Here is a 19,489-nt window from a genome sequence, read left to right as displayed (position 1 = left end):
AGGTTTAGACAAATCAATTCTGTACAGCTTGCAACTTTTAGCCTTAAAGTGTTCACCACCGAATGTATTAACTTGTAGTCTTTCAGTACTAACTGGCCTCAATTTCAGCCTGGAACAGAGTTGTTCTGTAACATAAGACCGCTGGCTCCCACTATCAAAAAGAATTCGAACTCTGGAAGAAGATCCAGTGTCATGATTGTAAGCAACAGCTCTGGCGGTCTGTAGCAAAACAGTTTTAGCGTTCTTATTACTACTGGTATTATTAGAGGTTGCAACACTACCATCGGTTGGTAGGGAGACAGGTGGTAAGGAAGAAGGGACAAAGGGCTCTACTTGTTGTGACAAAGAGTTACAAATCGACTGATGGTGTTTTTGATGACACAACCTACATGTCTTGGTACTCAAACATTCCCTAGTCTTGTGATTTGCCTTGAGACAGTTAAAGCAACGTCCTGTCTTGATAAGATGGTCCTTACGCTCCTTCACATCACGGACTTTATCACAGGAAGCTGAGTAATGTAGTGCATTACAGTACACACATTTGATTGGACGATTTTGAGACACAAAGGCACCTGCAGTATGATTGTGTCTGTTTTGTGAATGATTTTTGGCAGCAGTCTGTGATGCTGACTTGAGCTTAGTGGTCTCGCTAGCCTCTCTGGCATCTACCTCCGTTTGTAAAACCTTCATCAAGTCCTTGATTTGCCATACATCTTCTTGGTTTTCCCGAGCTACCTTAAGCCTAACTTCACTTGGTAGCTTAGACATAATGATTGGGATCAACAAACTGCCATATTGATCAGAATTGACTTCAAGTGCCTCAAGACCTCTGATGTGTACTGTTATATGGTCATACAATGAACACAAGCTATGTGGTCGATCATTATTACAGTCAGACAATTTGACAAGTTCCTCCATGTGGGCACAAATGATTTGTTGCTTCTTCCCAAATCTCTGTTTAAGCAAGTCTAAGGCCGTGTTATAATTATCTTCACTCAATTGCAAGCCCTTTACACATCGTAATGCGTTACCTTCTAAAAGACTATTCAAATAATTAAACTTGTCAATAGGAGCAAGTTGAGGATCAATGGCTGACTTAAAGGAGTCCCAAAAGGTAGTCCATTTAGTAACATCTCCATTGAACTTGGGCAAAGTGAGCTTCGGCAATCGAGGTTTTGAATGGGTCAATGGGTTAACGGGTGAAGCAACAGTTGTCTCAGATGAAGTGAAACTTGCACTACTAGTTACGGCTATGAGTTCATCTATTTTAAGCTTACAACTAATCACCTTGGTTACAATGGCATCTGATTCCTCAATCTCAGTAACAATGACTGTAGGATCACAGCTAGCTAAAATTTCCTTGTTCAATTCTTCTAAAGTTTTGAGCTTTCCTTCCAACTGTTGCTTGATAGCATTAACTCTGTTTCTTCCTGGAGCGTCTAAAGGCCCTGTTGCGGCTGTTATTATCTCTTCTGCTTCACGGATAAGTTTCGTTACGACACCGCGATGACCACCTCTCGAGCGCACGTGTTCTCTCGAGCGCACGTGCAGATGCTTCGTCCTCTGACATGTCACACAATTCTCGAGTCTTCTTCGAATTCTACAAAAAACAACAACAACAATACTTTCAATCGAATCGTGCGCTTGCCTTCACGGGTACCGTTAAGAATGTTGCCACGGTACCAGACGTTTTCATTTGCGGTTAGAATTGAGATCAGAATCGGCTGTGAAGGCTGTTCAGTGAATGAAAGTGGGTTTGTTGTTTTTCTCTCAGTTTCTCTCCTCATTGTTTCAATCTTCTGCTTCGTCGGACGGTGTGCCAGTTCGGTATGTCGTCGTCTCCGGACTAATATCAAGGTAGTTGTCTTCGATTCGTGCCTTCGAGCCCCACGTTGGGCGCCAGATGTTCGTTTTCGTTTCTAGAATTTAACAACTTTCTTACACGTGTATGATCAATCACTGACTTATTATCTCACGTGAGCATAAAACAACATTAAAAGTTCCTACGAACAAATAACTCACAAAATTATCTAACAAATTATTTACAAAAAAAGTTAACAAACAAGTACACAAAAAAATTTAGAATTTTCATCTAGAGTAGGGACCATAGCACATCGATAACAAGTACTGAAACAAGCTGGAGTAGTGCATGATATTAAATCACAGTAAAACAATGAGAAGTGTTATATCCCTACTGTGCATTTCCATTATGGCATCTTGAGCACAGTAGGGATATAAATAATCAACATTCTTCAGTGCCTACATTTTGACAAGTCAGAGGATTAGCAGGTAGATGTATCCATAAAAATATAATAGCTATCACATCAACATTTTTATAGTACGCTTTTTGGTAGGAGGGACGGGGTAAGTAAAAAGAGTACTCTCTGTATGCTTGTGAAAATGCTGATAATTATGGATGGCCCCTTCAACTACATGTATTGTACAACTGATCTAAACATAATGTAATGGTAATAAAATATTTGGTTATTCCTGACTGTAGGAGGCATATGTTGTGAAATAGCACAAAGTTCCAGTAAAGTGTGAGGTCACTAGATGTCATGATGCTTATTAAAGAAGGAACCATATGTTGTTGTCTGTTGACCATATTTGGCTATAAACAGTATAATAGGGAACATCATGTATCTAGCTTGAAAATGACACAGTAGGATTTACTCCAAATACACTTTTAAGGTCTTGGTTGACATTTTCATGGAATTGCCCATGTGCTGTGTGTCTGTATTTGCCAGACTCAGCAAACTTGGTTGCTGTTATTGTAGTTCAATTTGTTATTTCACAGGATAAGATCTCCTATAAATTTTTTTGTTGGTGATCATCAGTAGACAAGAGCCTGAAGGAGAGAGACACTGGAACGGTTAGAAGATGTCCAAACAGAGAAGCTGGTTGAGATACAATACCAACCACAGGCCAGGTTTAAGGTTCAAGCAGGTACGAGGTGTACCAGTAGTATGCCAGGTATGTCTGTCTGTGTGTATGTCCATTTGTAGTGTGTGCAATAGTATATGCTTGTTCATTCCATAGAATGTGTAGCTCACTTTATGTACTGGTGTATTTCAAGAAACAGCTAAGGCCACTCCAAATATATTTGCATGCAGGTAAGCAGTCTATTTCATTATGAGATTAGCAGCTTTTATTTGCCTGGCACAACTATAGCAAACTGCATGATAGCATACTTTAGCTTGTACCTTGATCATACAAGTTGCAGGAATGGCACAAAGTGTGAATTTGTGTTGACTTGATAGCACACTGTCATGTGAGCTGACACCCATACAAGATGGTTTTTACTGAGTCTGTACAGCATACAAGAATAACCAGAAAATAATAGAAGAATACAGAATAATGGAACATGTTAGTGGTGGCAGTAAATAGTGTTCCACCGATAATCGGATCGGTATCGTATCGGAGCCGATATTGAGCTTTTGATATCGATCAGTATCGGTTATTTAGGTACTCCGATACCAATAAATGGCCACTCGTACCAATCATCATCATCATAACTATCATCATAAATAATGTACTAGCAAAACGTGAGGTACAACCGGCTGGAAATAGTGTTGAGCATTATTCTAGCATAAAAGGTGCAGGAATTGCTTTGTTAAACATTGAGCAACTGCTACTTACGATGTTTGCATAAAAAAGATCGAAATACTCTAATAGAACAGTCACTGCACAATAAAATATTCTAATAGAGCAGTCACATATAGCTAACTTGAGAAGTGTGTAAAGTGTATGGCAATTATTGGTATCGGTATCTGTATCAGATCGGTAGGTATTTTTCTGTATTGGTGGAACCCTAGCAGTAAAGAGATGTAGGCGGTGGAAGGGAAACAGAATTTATTTGGAGTGGCCTACACAGTATACCGTAATCTGAATGAAGGGTGTTTATGCTGGACTGGGACTATCATGTCATGTGTTTAGGTGTAAACATCTCCACGTTTTGTGAGGAGTTTCAGAGGTGTTCCAGTTAGACTATTACTACAGCTAAAAGTTCATACTATGAACTCGTATACTAAAGAGCACTTCATATTGATAGTGATTACTATGTTCCTGTTGTTACACACAGGTCACAGTGAGGCTGTCATAGCAGTATCATTTAGTCCTGATGGAAGGTGAGTGTGTGTAGGACATTGTGTATGTATGAAATGTTGGAAGTTTATGTGTAAAATAGATGTGTGTGTACTTCTGTATCATATCGTGCAATACGTGTAGCTTTTTCCAGGTCACTGTTAAAAGTTATCTTGATAACAGAATTACATACATATCATACAGTACGATAGTACTGTATAGTAGGGACCACAAAGGAGTAGGCGTGGCCCATGAAATAACATTATCCAAAAAACCAGCCTCAATTTCCCTGCCAATGATGAGGCAGTATTGGTTAGGTAAAACTAAGCCGAAACAAGCTTTCAGATCAACCCGAAACACTTTCAACAAGTTGCTACGGAATTTAAAATAATGTTTATTTAACCGAATTTTCTACTGACTGAGTAATTGACTGACTGATTCCTTTAGACAAGTGTAACTCAACAACGGCTAAGGTTACTGGCTTGATTTTTTCACTGTTCGACGTTGCTTTGGCCCAACAGGTGCCTTTTGGCATACCGCAGTACATACAATGCATTCTTCATAGACTTACCAACATCCTTTGTGTTCCATTCATCTTTGCTGACAGCGAAAAGTGTCAATTTGGCGATAGCACGTGATGGCTTCCCTTTGTAACGGCAATAGTCCGTATTTGTCATAGTAGCTATTTTGATAGCAGAGGTGCTTTTCAAACAGTTCTGGATTTGTACTGCTGTGTAACCGGTTGAACATAGCTGACAACGAAGCGTAATGGATACTTCACTTTTCAGATGATAATTGATATAACAGGGTGCGCGGCACCATTCTTTCTTTCTTTCGGTATGCATAGATTGTAGAGGTGCTTTTCAAACAATTCTTTATTCAAAATGCTGTGTAACGGGTTGAACATAGCTGACAACGAAGTGTAATGGATACTTCACTTTACAGACGATAACTGATATATAAATAGCTACAGTGCGCTGTGCCATTTAAGATGCGATATGCGTGGGTTTACCAGTCATAATAAAATTATTTACAAAAAATGTTAACAAACAAGTACACAAAAAAAATTCAGAATTTTCAACTAGAGTAGGGACCATAGCATATCGATAAAAAGTACTGAAACAAGTTGGAGTAGTGCATGATATTAAATCACAGTAGAACAATAAGAAGTGTTATATCCCTACTGTGCTCAAGATACCATAATGGAAATGCATAGTAAGGATATTACGTTTCTTATTGTTTTACTGTGATTTAATATCGTGCACTAACTGCAGATTGTTTCAGTACTTTTTATTGTTGTGCTATTCTTCCTACTCTAGTTGAAAATTCCAAAAAAAATTTGTGTACTTGTATACATTATCTGATTATTACACCATTACACTGACTACTACGGGAGTTAAAGCTATCAAGTTGTTTATATCAAAGTATTGTGTAGTAGTTACCTGTTCCATGGTTATGTATGGTTTTCTCAGTTAGTGATTGTAATTACAGTCCAGCTCCATCCTGAGTATTACACTTTTAAAACCAATTACTGCAAAGGACGTACAAGTGTATCTATGTGTGTACTGTAAGTATAGTGTGTGTGTGTGTGTGTGTGTGTGTGTGTGTGTGTGTGTGTGTGTGTGTGTGTGTGTGTGTGTGTGTGTGTGTGTGTGTGTGTGTGTGTGTGTGTGTGTGTGTGTGTGTGTGTGTGTGTGTGTGTGTGTGTGCGTGTTCATATAACTTATCATATGTTGTACAGGGGTCTAGCTAGTGGATCAGGTGACTGTACTGTTAGATTATGGGATACCAATACTGAGACTCCTCATCATGTTTGTAAAGGTGTGTATAGTATAGTGTGTACTGTGTACATGTGTTGAAGATACAGATCACATGGTAGACACTGTGTATAACAAGGATACAATCATATAATAGTCTCCATAGCTGTATAATACAAATCATTAATCAAACGGTACGAATCCAGGTGAAATTTTTGAGTGCCACCCAAATTCCGCCTTTAAAAAACCATCCTAGAGTTATCTTACGAGACGAAAATCACCTTTACGGAATAGTACTAGTCTATATAATACATAAACAGCATTAAATACAACAAAACGCTTACAGGTGGCCAGATGCAGAATTTTAAAAATCGCCAAAACTTGGAATTTTAGACTGACTGCCTGACTGCCTGACTGACTGACCACAGTTGCAAGCTTAGAGGCCAAACGAAGCAGTGCAAGGCCACCATTTTACGCCCCAATAACAAACTCACCAGTGGGATGTGCCTTTTGGGGTTCCGACGAGTATGTGCCCTCTGCGCCTTGTCTTTTCTTTTATCTTCAATCAGGCTGCTTGTTTTCTTCATCCAATGAAACCATATCGAGGCATTGATTTTCCATATCAACACTTTCTTTATGCAGCATAATAGACGCCACAAGATTATTTAAGGCGCTTAGACTATGCTACTGCACGGAGGAATAGATTATATATTCCTTACTTATAGCTATAATCTATATGACAAAGGCTACTGTACGGAGGTACCGGTACTAGATAGCTTTCACGATAGGTCACAGGATCACATCCATTCTTCATTCTACGCATTGTCGATCTATTGATTGAAACCACGATGACACACCCCTTTTGCACAAGCTGTATTTCAGTGACCACACACCTTCAATTTGGAAGGCTGACTCGAGATACTCTATAATCGACAGAAACCACGCCCCTATTTGGGCAAATGCACATCTTTGCAGGATGACTCGAAATACTCTAACACAGCAGTCACCCTAATAGAACAGTCACATGTTTATAGCTAGCTGTATGCCTTAACAAAAAAACTAAACAAACTAGTATATTAAAAATTATAAATTTAAAAATAAAGTAGGAATCCAAACGATAAAAAGTAGTGAAACAAGAGATGAACGATGGTAGCTATTACAGCATAGCTTGGTGGGAAATTTCTACTTTGGCATTGAACACAAAATAATGGCTATACCATGCCAAAGTAGGGATTTCCCACTAAGCTACGCTGTAATAGCTACCATCGTTCATCTCTTGTTTCACTACTTTTTATCGCTTGGATTCCTACTTTATTTTTAAATTTATAATTGTTATGTACAATAGTATATACTAAAAAACTAGTGTTGGGTGGTATGGCATTTTTGATCACAGTATTCAGCATTGAGAAAATACCCCGGTATCTGGTATTTCACTGTATCCTGGCAGTCAACTAATAACACACTTTTAATCAACCTGGTATTGCTTTATTTGTAATAACAACAGTTAAGTGTTAATCTGTAGTTACTATCCAAAGTTGGGCAAGTAAAAGTTACTCGTGGCTAACAGGTTATAAATGCATTTTACTAACATCTATACAGTCGATACCAGGGATGGATGGGACACCTTTATTTAAGGGGGGCTGGGGTCTAGCTTGGTGATGTCATGGCCTAGCTGAAAGTCGAAGACCAAAAGAAAAAAGGTAACTACCTGCTGACAATAGCTTCCCTCCATCAACTACATCTCTTTATTTATAACTATGTACATAGCTTGCTACACTGCTCCTCTGAAGAATACTGTGACTGCTCTATTAGAGTATCTCGAATTATTGATGCTATTGAGCTAGGCTCAGGATGGCTAAGCCTCTCCATAATCTTTTTGACAGGGGCTACAACCCCCCTCCCCCCTTCTCCGCCACCCCTGGTTGATACAAGTAGGCTGGCACTAGGTTGTAACCTGAAACCTCACAGTTTACTGTTAGGCTGGTCTTGTGGTCACATCCAAACCATTAACACATTACTTAATTAAATGCCAACATCTGATGTCTGGCTTTCCTTATAGCACATTACACTCATTCCAATATTTCTGGTATATTTGAAAGTCAATACCTTTCAGACTGTTTGATGAAAATACCATGACATATGGTATTTTTGGTATACTGCCTAACACTAATGCAAACAGTTCAGTTATCATGTGCCTCTTATGAGTCCTCAGTGTCCTGCTAAGTCTCTGAACTGTCTTGACAACTTGTCCAGTAGTCACATGATGTGGTCTAGTTGTGGAGGAGATGATGTCTAATGTAGAATGAGTTGACTATGTCTGAGTTAAACAGGAGAGTTCTACAGTCTTGTTCCACCATGGTATTCTGTGTAGGCACTGCCGAATGCTAAGTCCACATCAAATGAATGCACCCACCAATATTCTAGTTGGTAATCCTTTTATTACTATAATGATCCAAGCTTCATTGCCAGAAGGACTTGTTGTCCAGGGGCTAACTGGTTATACTCCTTTATGAATGTTGCTGTTATCTCATTTTACTGAAAGAGGTTTCTCCTCAGCTCCTCACTGTAGTCAGACTGATAGATCAGTAATGGTTAGGTAGCCACTGACAGTTAAACAGGATCTCATAAGGAGGACAGTTCAGTAGTGACATGTTTGGTATGTAGTTACATGAACAGTAGGAGCTGTGAGTGTTCCTCTTGTTCCACAATCAATAACTGACTATTGTTGAGTAGTGGAAGACTTGACTTTGTGACAAAAGGTGGACTAGTATAGTCAGCTACAATCATCATTGTCTGTATTGGTTGAAATGACTTGAACACTCTTTGCGACAAACTGGGGAACTTTGGAGGTTCTAAAAGTATATTTACTACCCGAAACACAGGAGATTTGCTCTTTGAGCTTGTACTGTTTGTGATACTTCTACCGTACATGTACAAATTTTTGAAGAACATAATTTTTGTGATTTCGCGGTTGCTTGGCTTTCTGCGAAATTTTCATCCTCGAAAATTAACAATTGTCAGGGGCATTCATGATTAGCTCTGTGCTTTATAGAGGTAACTTCAGTGAAAAACGAGTGATTCTCAAAAATAAACCGTGAAAATCCTGAAATCAGTTGATCCGCGAAAATTACGTCCCTCGAAAATTTGTACATATACGGTAAAATGCTGCTAAAGCATTAGGTAGTTTGGACAGAGAATTGGCAGGTATTTTAATGGTACACTAAAGAGCTATTATGGCAATTGTAAATATTTCTCCCACAAGATACCCTTTTGATAATGCTTTTTCAGTGAAAAAGCCAACCACATTTAACACGTTTGCTCATGTTTGAGTACCCTTCTTTTCAAATGAATATGCAACTTTGCTTGAGATTTTAAAAATCACTGATTAAGAGATGTGGCAACTGTTTCACTCACAATCTCATGAACGAAATAGCTACCATGTTGTCTTGCGAGCGAAACAGTTACCACACCCCTTAATTAGCAATTTTAAAAATCTCAAGCAAGGTTGTGTGTGCGACATTGCGCTTGGGTGGTACCATATATTGTATGTGTATCAGTGATATATGTAAGAATTGTACTGGTCAGATTTAAGAAGGTACTGGTTGGTTTTTAGAGGTACTTAACCACTGCCGACCAGTGTGGGCAGAATCCTGTACTCTCTATATGAAACTTCTGCTTCTAAAAGTCTATCCACTCTTGGCACTGTATACAGTCTTTCTTTGTGGTCTTGTTCAGCTGATGAAATCAGCATAATGCACACTTCACCATTTACCTTTGGCACAAAGATACCAGGAGTACACCAAGTGCTATTACTAGGTACAGCTACTATTACCTGTAGTTGGATATGCACACATTTGATGAAATAGAATGAGTTTGACATGCACTTTAACAGGCACTGTGTCAATCACATGTTCAGTCACACTGGTGTGTCTGTTTCTGAAGATGGTGCTGTGTTCCAGTAGGACAAAGTCAATTAAAAGATGGATAGTCAATGAGTATATCAAGGTCTGTATTTGACATTGGAAGGTATTGCCTGTTGGAGGTCACTATCAATTGCAAACATGCAGTGGCATTGAGTATATATTTCCACAGATCCTAGCATTTGTGTGTATCATGTAGCTTTTAGATGCAACGTTCTATCTTGTCAATACTCCTCTGTCCTTGTCAAATTTTCTGTGGTTCACAATTATTCCCGTAATGCTCAGAATAGTCACTGCACAGCTAGCATAATTTGGCGCTACCTTAGTTGTTATTTATACATATAATGTACATACCAAAGAGTTGGTTATCTCCCTCTCTCATCCTACACACACACACACAGCTCGCTTCTATTGGATCCTCAGTGTTGCCTGGTCACCAGATGGTAAGAAGATTGCATCAGGATGTAAAGCTAGCAAGGTAAGTGAAATGTGTGAAGTTGTCCACCTCATTTCCCTCTACCACCCTTAATAATACTCTTACTACTACACAGTTATACACAGTATTACATACTCTACTACATACACAGTGTGAGACATATCCAATCCTTATGTGAAAAATATGACCCTCTTCTACACACCATGATACAATTGTTATCAGTTTATATCTACAGGTGTGTATATGGGACCCAGTAACTGGCAAGCAATTAGGGAATCCCAAAGTGGCCACAGACAGTGGATAACATGGTTGTCATGAAGACCAATGCATCAGTAAGTAAGTAAGTAAGCTCATATGCAGACGTTGTGTCTTCAATGGATCTGTCGATGCTCTGTTCTGTTCTACCGTTCTGTTGATGCCAACGGAAAGTATAGTGAATTAGTTACTTGTGAAAAACTACTATAATATAATAGGTCTAACAACTACTGTAACATTTGCACTTTGTGTACAGCAAACATAACAACCTGTTTATTGTGTATACACTATATTGTGCATTGATAATTACATAATATTTTATGGTACATAATTCCTGGTAGGGATCCTGACTGTCGTTTGTTGGCCAACTCATCTAAGGTCAGTGTCAGAACACAATAACTCAAGATTGTATAGTACACAATGAATAGTATACTGTATGTATTATTAGTAGTGTATGTACTCCACACTATAGGATGGTAGTGTATGTACTCCACACTATAGGATGGTAGTGTATGTACTCCACACTATAGGATGGTAGTGTATGTACTCCACACTATAGGATGGTAGTGTATGTACTCCACACTATAGGATAGTAGTGTATGTACTCCACACTATAGGATAGTAGTGTATGTACTCCACACTATAGGATAGTAGTGTATGTACTCCACACTATAGGATAGTAGTGTATGTACTCCACACTATAGGATAGTAGTGTATGTACTCCACACTATAGGATAGTAGTGTATGTACTCCACACTATAGGATAGTAGAGTATGTACTCCACACTATAGGATAGTAGTGTATGCACTCCACACTATAGGATAGTAGTGTATGCACTCCACACTATAGGATAGTAGTGTATGTACTCCACACTATAGGATAGTAGTGTATGTACTCCACACTATAGGATAGTAGTGTATGTACTCCACACTATATGATAGTAGTGTATGTACTCCACACTATAGGATAGTAGTGTATGTACTCCACACTATAGGATAGTAGTGCATGTACTCCACACTATAGGATAGTAGTGTATGTACTCCACACTATAGGATAGTAGTGTATGTACTCCACACTATAGGATAGTACAAGGCTAGCTCATTCAGTGATGATATTAACTGGTCACAGTCAGTCAGTCAGTGACTTGTGTACAATGGGGAGGAGAGGGACTGATATATACCTCATCACAAGATAGGACTGTGAAAGTGTGGAGAGACCGTGATGTGAGTGTGTGTATTTGTGTGTGTATGTTTGTGCGTATGTGTGTTTGCGCACTCGCATGTGTGTGTAGTGTATGCATGTGTAGAGTGTGTGTGCATGTATTAATTATCCATACCCACATTACAGAGTTGACATATTTCCCCTTCCGTAGGGAATATTATGTAGGACACTATCAGGACATGGTCACTATCAGGACATGGTCACTATCAGGACATGGTCACTATCAGGATGTGGTCACTGGGTTAGTGGTGTACATGTAGTAGTAACTGGATCATATGAGCTCCTGTCAGGTGAACACACTATGTCTCAACACTGACTATGTGTTAAGGACTGGACCATATGAACCAGCTAATGACAGACTATCTAAACCAGAAGGTATTGTGTGGTAGTTCTCTGTTGTATGACCTATTATAGACCTCATACATATCTGTGCTTATCGGTAAAATGTCTTGAAGCCATTTTGGTTTGTCATGATGTTAACAGTACTACTGTATGTGTCAATGAATGCAGAAGACTCCCTTGATTGATATGTAATGATCTTATTTAGCATTACATAATTTACATCTCTACACTACACAGGTGACCTCCACCAGTTGTCATTAACAAGGTATGACAAGTTGAAGGTGAGCACCAGTAATAGGTACTGATGGTACATTGGTTATTACCATATTAGGAAGTGATCAGTGAAGAGCTACTTGTGTCAGGATCTGATGACTTTACACTGTTCCTAAGGCAACCATCCATCGGCAAGAAATCATTGGCTAGAATGACAGTTAGGTACAGTACAGTGAAATACAATATTATTTAAACAGCACTTACTGGAGAACATGTAGTTGACCTTATTATATACACTAACCTAAAATTTCCCATTTGGAGGGTCACAGTTGGCCATAAAAGTATGTGTGGTCACATGTCAGTGCAACTAGTAAGAAAATTCATCACACATGACCTCAGTAATGATGTCGGGTGTTTTAAAGTGTGCATTGCAGTTCCGTGCTGTATCCATCACAAGCCTTCTCCCAACACAAAAGTGTGCCATACACTAGTTGCCATGTTTGGCATTTCACATGTAGCAGTATATCATCACATGATGGCCTCTGAGTGCTCACTAACATCAGATACTATTATGATATTGTTTAGGTCATCAACAACTTATTAATGAAGTCAGTTTCTCTCCTGATGCTTGTCTCATTGCTAGTGCTTCATTTGACAAGTCAGTGAAGTTATGGGATGGCAGGACGGGCAAGTCAGTGAGGAGATAGTTACACTAGTAATGTTACTAGTATATACACCATACAGGTACATCACCAGTTTGAGGGGTCATGTCAGTGCTGTATATCAGGTGAGCTGGACTAGTATGGTGGTTAGTGCTGATCGAGCAATAGTAAATTTTACTATCACAATAGTTCCTCATTAAATATCGCGATAGTGAATACTATCCCGATAGTTTATGAAACACTTTGCTCTTAACAAAGTCTTAGTTGTATAGCTATGATTTGCAGTCATATAGAAAGTTATTTTGCATGCACAGGACATTTGTGACCGGATCTGTGAAAACAGGACATAATCACACAAGCCTAAATTTACAGTATAAAGCATTGAATACATTGGGTGAAATACTTACGTTTTATTGAAAAAAATTCCGTAAATTTTTTTGAACGCCTGTTTTTTATTGAGGGAAGGGACCAACAATAAAATCCTGGATATCATTTTATTTGCCTGCTCAAGAGGAGTTGGAAAATCTTTGTTTCGTTGCAGTAGACCCAAGGGTACGGAAGTTATGAGTGTTTGTTTACATCACGTTGAAGCAATCATACGCGATCGATTTTTCTTCACGAATTTTGTCTTTGTATGCAGTGAAGAAGAGTGAGTAAAGGATAAACGTACCCAGTAATTGATTCCCCTGTTCATGGCGAACACGATGGTGAAAATTGTAGCTCCGTACCTCAATCCGTTGATAAGTTACAACCGTTTTTGTAAGCGCCTGTAATTTATTTTCCCTATACTTGCTGTACAAATCGATTTTTCTGTTGTTGCTACTTTGTAGGGCTGTAACTCCCAAAGTTATTGGCATGTGGAGCTGAAACTTTGCCAGTGGGTACATTTGGCTAAGTAGATTATAAATATTTAATAAAGAGCAATTCGAAAAATATGTGATTATGTCCTGTTTTCACAGATCTGGTCACATTTGTTAATTAACTGCGTGGGTGGCTGATGAATATGGACTTTTGGTATAGCTTTTACAGGCCACTCCTTTTATAAAAAAGCTGGTAATACTAACTGTAAAACAGTATAGAAGGGTTGTTAATACCATTTTAATGCAGACCTGAGCTTATCATAACTATCATATCACTATCGCGATATATCGCACTATCGATACTATTGCTCAGCCCTAATTGTGATCCTCTTTATTACGGACAATTTGGGACTCGGGCCACTTTTTGCTGTAATATAGAGGTTTTCCTCTTTCAAAGGTAAAAAATGTATTAACCAGACTTATTATGGAGGTTTTTCTATTGTGTCCTTAATTTGGGGAGTTAGTTAAGAGAGGTTCCACTGTATGTGTGCATATTTGAAGATGTCAACTTACAAGGTTTACAAGTGTCATATACAGGTACTAGCACAATAAAAGTCCCTTCAGTCTAGAACAGCTGCGAGTGATGATTACCTAGCATAAACATTGTACTAAACATGTGTGCATATATTTCACTTAACTCTTAGCTACTCTTCATTTCCCTACCATACAGATCTCCTGGTCAGCAGACAGCAGGTTATTGTGTAGTGGTAGTTCAGATAGTACACTAAAGGTGACCTGCATCATCAGCCCCACCCACTCATTACCCATCCTTCCCTACAGGTGTGGGATATTAAGAACAGGAAGTTACTGATGGATCTACCAGGTCATGTTGATGAAGTGTTTAGTGTTGACTGGAGTACTAATGGGGAACAAGTGGCTAGTGGTGGACGAGATAGACATATTAAAATGTGAGCAATTATCATGTGTGGATATTGTGTGACCATGTTGTCTTCTTGTGTAGATGGAGAAGATGATAATGAATATTTTAACTATTAATTGAGTACGAAGTACAGTGAAACCTCATTAACAGAGACCATCTTTAATATAATCATTGAAGGATGGTCTTATTTGAGAGGTCACTGCTAAGTGAGGTTTTACTGTACTAGTAAATAAAGTGTTTGTAATTTCATATAAATACTTTTGATGACATGTATTATAAAATCTTGATGTATTTACAGCATTTCTTTTTCACTAAATTTTGGTTCATTCAATAGTAGTCCCTCACTTCTCACACCACTGATGAATGACACTACCTAGTGAGATAGAACACAACTGATAATTTAATATCGTATTAGACACTCCCCCTTACCCGTATGTACTAGGAGGCACCTTCAAAGGTGCCTCCAAAGCTTAGTAACCATGGATACTGGTATGACTAATCAGTCCAAAAGCCATGGGCATACAACTATTATTGACAAATTTGTGGCACATTTGCAATCTACTAGAAACTGTACTATAGCTACAACAAAGCGTGACACTAGGGCTGCACCGATTCCACTTTTTACCGATACTTCAAATACCAAGTACCCAGCTGGGAAGTATCTGCAAGTACAAGTACCGATACCAAGTACCTTAAAGTAGCTACTTCATAGTGCACAGATTTATTATATAGTGCATTTCATGGTATTCTTGTACACATTTTCAGTATGGTTCATATTTATAATGAAGTAGCCAATCAAAATTTGCAAAGAAGGAAGTCACTGAAATGCAAACCAGTGGATATTCTAGTATTCTTCTGGAGAAGTAGATAATATAATGGCACTCATAATATTCTAATACTGAAACAGTCACTTCTACCTGATTGCTCTATTAGAGTTATTGACTGTTCTATTAGAGTATATCGATCTTTTTCTCAGTAAAGCATATTCACACGTAGGTTTCAGCATAGATCAGTAATTTTTCTGGTAGTTGTTAGTGCTACACTTGATGCTTTTAGGATTCCACTGTGGTAGTAAAACAAGCAAGTACATGTACAAACGAAAGTTATTTTGTTCCCGCACGTGATAAGAATCGGTATCTGCAACAATATAACGGCCAATTCCGATACTTCATGAAAACAGCAGTATCGGCCCGATGATACTAGAATCGGTGCAGCCCTACGTGACACCATATGGGTGTACACCGACTATGATCATTAATTACTAACATGACATAATCTTTGGTAGCTTTCTAGAAAGAAGCTTGGCATGGGAGGTTAAAGTTTGACCTTCATTCCAGCCCTAGTGTGTACACCAACACACACATGTACAGTACCTTAGGATTATTCTTGATGGTCCAGTCTTCTTCCCACAACACTCGATACACTCCAGTCTCAAAACATCAATGAGCTAGTACCCTACCAATATTGTGACTGGCTGACACATCAGTTGTCTTGTACAAGTGTCTTGCTATACAGAACTCTCTGGTTGATGCCTCCACCACTGTAGTACCATTATTATGAGTGACTGAACCTGTGATGTGATAGTTGGTGATCTCCAGCTGTAGTCTGTGGATAATTTGAAATAAATGAAATATGTATTAGCAGCAGACAACATATGAAGGAATTATGTCACATACAGGTGGTCTTGAATTTTACAGATATGTAGCTAAAATATGAACTACCACAACTTCCACTGGAACTGTACAATGAATTGTTTAATGTTCTTTTAGCTACGATGTTTATTGGCATCACTTCATGGGCTGTGGTTTGTCAGTTTTGATGACGTGTTGCCATACACATTATAATATGTGACCCACTGAGCAAATGTCCTAATTTAAAAAAAGTAGAATATGGCTCTCAACTGAATGTAGGGATTTATAAAACAATAAGATTACTAGCTGACTATATGTATATGTAATAGGATGGATGGCTGTGGTATTCGGGATTAATAGTGCGAGCATTGTAAACAGGAAGGAGTAAAATAGTGCGAGGCAAAGCCGAGCACTATTTCCTTCCTGTTTACAATGCGAAAATTATTAATCCCGAATACCACAGCCATCCGTCCTATTACAAATTAATCCGACAACCATAGCAACTGTTACAGAAATTCAAAAAATAACCACTGCAAAAAATCAATCACACTTAGCAACCGTTGCTATGGTCTCAAAACGACTTTTACCTTAGCAATGGTTACCTAGCAACCGTTGCTAAGTAACTATATTGTGTCATACCTTTGGGGCATCTATCACTATGGTAACAATAGTTGTCAAATCAGACATTCACTTCTAATATAAACACACCACACTAATTTAGCCAATCAAATTAGTATTATAGATTTTTGTCAAGGGACCTTGACAAACAAGTGTAATACTAATTCTATTGGTTAATCGCTTGACGTATTTCAATATAATATGTCAAGCTGCTATTGAGAGTATTATACAGTAACACATTCAGATATTGGATTAAGTATGCTCGTGTGTTGAGCTGATTCCCCAAAAACATTTTAGTAAAATAAGAAAATTTTGGGATTTGGTTCATTTGTAATACTGCTTAAAAATTTCAAGTTTCATTCAGAATCATTTGTGACTGGATCTGCAAAAACCTGGCATAATGGTGCAACAAGTAGAATACTTGTGTATTAAAGTTTTAAAATGCTTTTTTCTTTGTGAAGAAAGAGTCTAACAGTAAAAGCTTTGATATCTTATTTGCCTACTCAAGGGTGTTTGAAACTTTGTTTTGTTGCAGTAGACTGATGTGATACATGAGTTATGGGCATTGTTTGCATCATGTCAGAGTGATCGTACATGATCAATCTTTCTTCATGGATATCATAGGATTCCCCCATTCATGATAAACATGATGGTACAAGTTGCAACTCTGTATATCATTGTGTTTGTAAGTTACAACTGCTGTTGTAAGCATCTGTAATCATACAGTTTAGTAGGGACCACAAAGGTGTGGGCGTGGCTCATGAAAAACATCACCCAAAAACCAGCCTCACTTTTTCCTGATGATGATGAAGCAGTGTTGGTTAGCAAGCCTTCAGATCGACCTGAAACACTTTCAACAAGTTGCTACGGAATTTTAAAAGAAATTATTAAATGGAATTTTCTAGTGACTGACTGATGCCTTCAGGCAAGCGTAACTCAATAACGGCTAAGGCTACGGGCTAGATTTTTCACTGTTCGACGTCGCTTTGGCCTGAGAAGTACCTTTTGGCATACCGCAGTACGTACAATGCTGGACTTACTGTACCAGTGTCCTCCTTTGTGTACCATTTATCTTTGTTGACAACAAAAAGTGTCAATTTGACAGTAGCACATGATGGCTTCTGAAATTGTCCATATTTTTCATAGGGGCTACTTTGATTGCAGAGATGCTTTTCAAAAAGTTCTTGATTGAAGTTGATTCATAATGCTGTGTAACGGGTTGAACATAGTTGACAATGAAGCATAATGGATACTTCACTTTTCAGACAATAATTGATAGCTGGGACGCGGCACCATTTCTTTCTTTTGATGTGGTATACATGGGTTTACCAGTCATAATAATTTTATTTTACGAAAAAAGTTAACAAACAAGTACGCAAAAAAATTTCAACTAGAGTAGGGACCATAGCACATTGATAAAAAGTACTGAAACAAGCTGAAGTAGTGCATATTAAATCACAATAAAACAAAAAGAAGTGTTATATCCCTACTGTGCTCAAGATACCACAATGGAAATGCACAGTAGGGATATAACATTTACTGTGATTTAATATCATGGACTATTTCAACTTGTTTCAGTACTTTTTATCGATGTGTTATGGTCCCTACTCTAGTTGAAAATTCCAATTTTTTTGTGTACTTGTCTATATATATACTTGTAAGCCATACAAATGCAAGTTATTTTTCCTAGTCTACTTATCATCATCACTAACCATCTGGGTGGCTAAAGTGTTGTCTCTCATTTTAATAATAAAAAAAAACAACCCAAAAACACCATTTTTTCTTTTATAGGAATCAGCTCTATGAACATTTTATACAGGTGATTTTTGCATTTCATGTAGGTTAGTGGGTGAATGACCATTGGCATGAAAGTCACCCACATAAAGAGTACACTAGCGATAAGTCTCAATGGTGTACAGTAGCTGAAATGTTTCTAAAAGTCTCCTCAAGGTTACGGAATAGTTTAAAATGCATAGACGGAACAAATTACAAAACCTGCTTTAAACCAAGCAGGGATAAATAATTTCAACAACTGTGTTGTGTTAGCAATACAATTAATTGTGCTTGTTTGTTTTTACTACAGAACAAGATTATCGCACCAAAAACCAGACTAACAGATTACCGAATCCTTATAATTTCAACACAAGTGGCTAAACAACTAAAATATCTAGGTCCTGTGGAAGCGATTTTTTAGGTTACTGGTAGTATAGACGTTTTATTGAACTTTTAGTAGTTTTTTCGAGTGAAACAAGCTCTTTGAAGGCTTGTATCTGAGTCACTGGGGAGAAACACACCAAAAACGCTTCCACAGGATCTAATAAATTTAATATACAGTATCACTATGCCCCAGAAAAGCCAATAGAGCCTACAGCTTTTGCTGTATTTGGCAGCGGAAAAACATGGTAGTGACAGCTGGAGCTGAACATGGTAGTGACAGCTGGAGCTGAGCGATGTACGGGCTGGCTTACTTGTGTTACTACAACAAATTGTAGTGTTCCACCTGCCTCAAACTACACTGTAGCTACATAAAAACATTAAATATGAAGAGCTTCACCTTCATTTAAAACTTTTCACGCTTTTTATGGGCTTCTCAAAAAGTATCGATAGGCAT

General features: G+C 38.2%; 1 pseudogene; it reads left to right on the top strand.

Moving 5' to 3' along the window:
- The window catches only part of LOC136243967 (notchless protein homolog 1-like), a 53,141-nt pseudogene extending 38,344 nt beyond the window's left edge, over positions 1-14,797 (top strand).
- The last annotated feature ends 4,692 nt before the right edge of the window (positions 14,798-19,489 follow it).

The sequence above is a fragment of the Dysidea avara genome, chromosome 14 (genome assembly GCF_963678975.1).
Source record: "Dysidea avara chromosome 14, odDysAvar1.4, whole genome shotgun sequence".
Lineage (NCBI taxonomy): Eukaryota > Metazoa > Porifera > Demospongiae > Dictyoceratida > Dysideidae > Dysidea > Dysidea avara.
The sequence above is the reverse complement of the archived record's forward strand: the minus strand, read 5'-3'. Positions and strand labels throughout refer to the sequence as shown.